Source organism: Pocillopora damicornis, chromosome 2, assembly GCF_964200805.1.
Source record: "Pocillopora damicornis chromosome 2, jaPocDami1.2, whole genome shotgun sequence".
Classification (NCBI taxonomy): domain Eukaryota; kingdom Metazoa; phylum Cnidaria; class Anthozoa; order Scleractinia; family Pocilloporidae; genus Pocillopora; species Pocillopora damicornis.
Genome location: NC_142671.1, coordinates 29609158 through 29613504, shown reverse-complemented (window position 1 = coordinate 29613504; position 4347 = coordinate 29609158). Strand labels below are relative to the sequence as shown.

General features: G+C 35.7%; 1 long non-coding RNA gene across 1 annotated transcript; it reads right to left on the bottom strand.

Moving 5' to 3' along the window:
- Positions 1–386: 386 nt before the first annotated feature.
- LOC149050750 (uncharacterized) lies at positions 387–869 on the bottom strand. Its single transcript, XR_016184425.1, has 2 exons — positions 540–869; positions 387–436 (listed from the first exon to the last, which is right to left on the bottom strand). It is a non-coding gene; the product is annotated as an uncharacterized LOC149050750 (long non-coding RNA).
- Positions 870–4347: the final 3478 nt, after the last annotated feature.

Sequence of the window (4347 nt, the reverse complement as noted above, 5' to 3'; positions counted from 1 at the left end):
TGTCCTAACAGTTATGGAAAAAAAATCAAGGTAAATTATGCAAACCATTGGTTTTTCCCTTTAAATCTAAAATAAATCTAATCATGCATGATTCAGAGGGCATGTTTTACATTACTAACATAATATAACTAAAAGGCAGAAAGCTTCTTTTTTTTGTAAATTAAAACAATTGTATTCCATTAATTTTTTTTTCTGGCAGTGAATGTTCTTTATTCCTGTCATGAAGGATTTTATTTAATGGAGTAAAATGACTGACAGGTTGTGATTTATTGATAAGCAATCCAAGACTGGGGTAAAAATATAACTCACAACTGATATTCAACTTTCACACATGTCGCGTACCCAAGCGTTGGGATTACGTTGAGTGTCAACCACATATACACATCCGTCTCATTCCAGTTTTTATTGAGTACAACGTGTTACAATGCGGTGAAAACTAAAAGGAAATTTATGATTGCGTAATCAGAAATGATTCTATGGAAATTACAAATGAATGTAACGATAAAAAAAAGGCGATTAAATTTACAAAGGAAACTCACGTTTGATCCTGCGTAAAAAGGGTAAAAGAAACTCCGTGGGAAAGTGACTCCAGTTACTCCGAAAACTCCAATAACTCCGATAGAAAACTCTAGATGGATATACTCCGACAATTTACTCCGACACTCCGATATGTGATACTACCGAGATTATGTAAGCAACAGGCTTTAAACGTGATAGGCGGCTAATAACACGATCAAATACGCTCTGATAAATGATTAAAAGAATGAACAATGAAACGATAATAGAATTTAAACGATAGTAAATAATCACACAAAACAAAACAGTTCAGTTCATTTCAGTTCAGTTCGCTTGCTGAACGTTCGTCACAACACATACTAACTTTAGTTAATGGCTTCATTGTAATTCAATTCAAAATAAGAAGGTGTCCAATGCAATAAGTTGTTGGAATAACAAACACAATGGCTGTCTTTAGTCATTGGAAATGACAGTGGAGGCTTATATTTGTATCCTAATATCAGTCTAAATAAAAAATAATGGTGTTAAAGATGTTTTCACCCTAAGCAAATCCAAATAGAAACTTATTCAAATTTTTCACCTTTTTTTTAAATTGGTTCAAATACATAATTATATCATTTTTTTTCTCTTTGTTTAACTTAAAAGATCAGAAAAAATTTGAGTCTGTCAGTTTGAGAATTAGTGCTCAGTTTGAACTTATTATTATTTTTGTATTCTGTATGTATATGTTCAGCAAGAAGTTACAATCAAACCAATATATGTTTCTCTTGATCATTTAATAGGAGTTTTTTCTTAATGAATAATATTAATAATGATAATGATGTTAATGAGGGTGCTTGGTAATTTTGTCCAACAGATGGTTACAAAGTTCAATGAGTGATTTCACTAAACATAAATATGCCTAGGGTATCTCAGTTCACTTCCTTATGAGCTTCAGACTCAAAGAAACAACTTGAATCTACTTTTGTTACTTCAAAAGCTGCTGGTGCATGTATGCATCACTTTACCTTTCCAAAGACAATAAGGATTTGAAGAAACAGAATTCTATTCCCCTTTTGCATATGGTGTTATTTAATAATCCTTTATAAATCATTGTGGCCTTTTTGTTCTCGGAACTGAGGCATCCTCATGAACATCATTGTGAATTCAAAAAGAGTTTGATTTACATGTGGTTGAAACCTTTATCTTGACACCAACTCAATTGTATGCTGTTATTTGCTTTGAAAAATGAATGATTAATAAAGAGTTAATCAATTTCTTTGACCAGCAATAGTCTTGGTAGCCATTGATTCCTTTTATCATTTGTAACTGTTAACTTGCTTTTGTCTGTAAGGGCTTCATGATGGAATTGTTTGTGCTGTCCTTAATAGGTATTTAAAAAATTGGGCTTTCCTCAAAGTGCCAGGGTGTAGAAGTCAAATCATGGAACAAAATTCTTAATGTAATCAACAAAAATCATTAACAATTTTTGAGCACAGTGTTATAGAATGCACAATGCTCTGTTTCCTTTTGTTAACTCATTTACTCCCTGAGTGATTGATATGTGACTTCTCCATACAATTTCAAACTGTTCACAGAAGCTCACAAGAAATGAAAATGTGACAGATGAGAATTTGCAGCAGGAATACTGATATACCACCGAAATTAATAAATGAAAAGTGCAGTGAGGAGGTAATCTAACAGTGTACATCATTGGTAGTTTGTGAATGGGTTAACTAGAGGGTTCAGTTGTGATGAGACATCCACAGGAAAAAAAATACAGTATCACAATAATTTGCTTTGATGATCACTGCTGAGATGCGTGTGTGCTAACCCATTCAAAATGTACACGTAATTATGTACCCTGTCAAGAGAGGTTCTCTTGACTCTGGACATGAGTGTGGCTCCCGGTAGCTTCCACAGTTTTTCTAGGGTGATGTGTAGGGAATTCGTGAACAGATTGAAAAGATTGGTGTTGTCGTAGACACCATTTTAAAAGAAAAACTTTTAAACCCTCTCTTTATCGTCTGTTAAAGGATTACAACATTGTGACAGGCGAGTTATCACAATGCCTCTCTAAGAAACTGTTGGAAATTAGGGTAATTTAGAATTATCAACAGAGTTTTTAACGTAAATTAGCCATCATAGAGAGTTTCAAAGCTGACGTTCCGTGAAAATTTAAAGGCATTGTCAGTAAATGAATAGCTAACAAGTGCGTAAAATTTGTAGAATTTCAATAAGTATTAAATATATGTGACAACCTCTTGTTTTGAGATGAACTGATTTAGTAAACATATCGAAAAAATTATCTTTCTTGGTATATGGATCGGTGAGTTTGATAATGAATCACCTGAATGATGGTCGAGTTAAGCTGCACGTTTGATGCCAACATTTTACTAATTGAGTGTATTCTCAGATTATTGCTTTGCTAAGTTAACGTAAATAAATGCTGATACGATGTAGGTGATTTAAAATAATTTTAGTTCTAGTCTTCAAATAGTGAAACAACTTTCAAATAGGTGTAATAATCTCAGTAGCAAGACTAAGGGCGGATCCGGATGACAAAAAGCAATAGACATAACATTAGAGTGCACATAAAGCTAACGCGTTAGATCGAATGTCATTTTTTTTCTCGGTGCTTGAGCGGGCGGCGTTCTACAAATCCTGCTATCTGATTGGTACTGAGAGTGGGCAGTATTCTCCCATCCGGCCCCCTCACAGTAGGCGATATCCGATCCATTGCGTGTCGATTCGCTTTGTGCGCCTAGCAACATTTGTTAGCAAATATTTCGGTCACGACATTTAGCCGATAAATAATTTATAAATTCTCTTCCCTCTCTCTTCTCTCTCTCTCCCTCTTTAGATTCTCGAGTCAGTATTTGCTATTTGTTTTTGCCTTCCAGTTTTAAATATTTTGAATATATGGAATCTGAATTTGCCTCGTTAAATTCCTTCCTTAATGCTTTCGGCCATTTTTTTCCTCGGGGAAAACTTCGCGCTTTGTAATAGGAACTTCTTCCAACCTAAATGCTTCAAGAAATCGATGAGAATTGGTCGTCATTGTCACTGTTTAGCGAAGTTCAGAAGTGTAAACCAAGCAAAAGAGCAAATGCAAGCGCAGAAACAACCAACTAATGTAAATGCCAAATGAAAACACAAGGAATGGAAAGTTTTTTACTCTGTTGCGCTTGTGCTTTTGTTTGCGTCACGGTTGTTCACACGCAGTTCAGTGCTTCCGCTTCAAAAAGCTATCGGTGCCACGTTCTATTGGCTAGATGTATTTTTTTGTCTCTTATTTAACAGCGCTAACGCCTGTGTATCTAAGGTTCCTTGGGCTTGCTTCACTAGAAGTACATTGCTTTGCGTGCGGTTGGTACGGTTTTGGTAAGCACTTGTTTTACTCCTTTGAAAGAGGCGTTAATGTCTAAGATTAATTTAACTCAACTATCTACCAACCTGCTACTAACTCCAGGCCTCTACATTAAATTCCACTTCCATTTGAGCGCCTTCATTTTAAACGTTCTCAATTGGTGTCTAAGAAGGGACAGAGGCAATGTCTCTTATAGCGTCACTTCCTTTTCCGGGTGCCTTGCCTTGCGCGACACATTTCATGACGCACCTCGTCAGTTAATCGTTGTTTGCATTTCTTTAATTCTTCTTCGTCCTCTTTGCCAGTTATAAGCCCAAGTTCCTGTGATCTTGAATCATTGACACTCTTTCCCAGACGATTTCCCTCTTCACAGTCATTTTCCACCAGGTCTTTAGTTAGGCTGAGTAAATGACCGTTTTGCTCGTCGGTAAACTTCCTCCAAAATTGTGAGGAATCAGATTGTAGGGTGGAGACGTTGACTG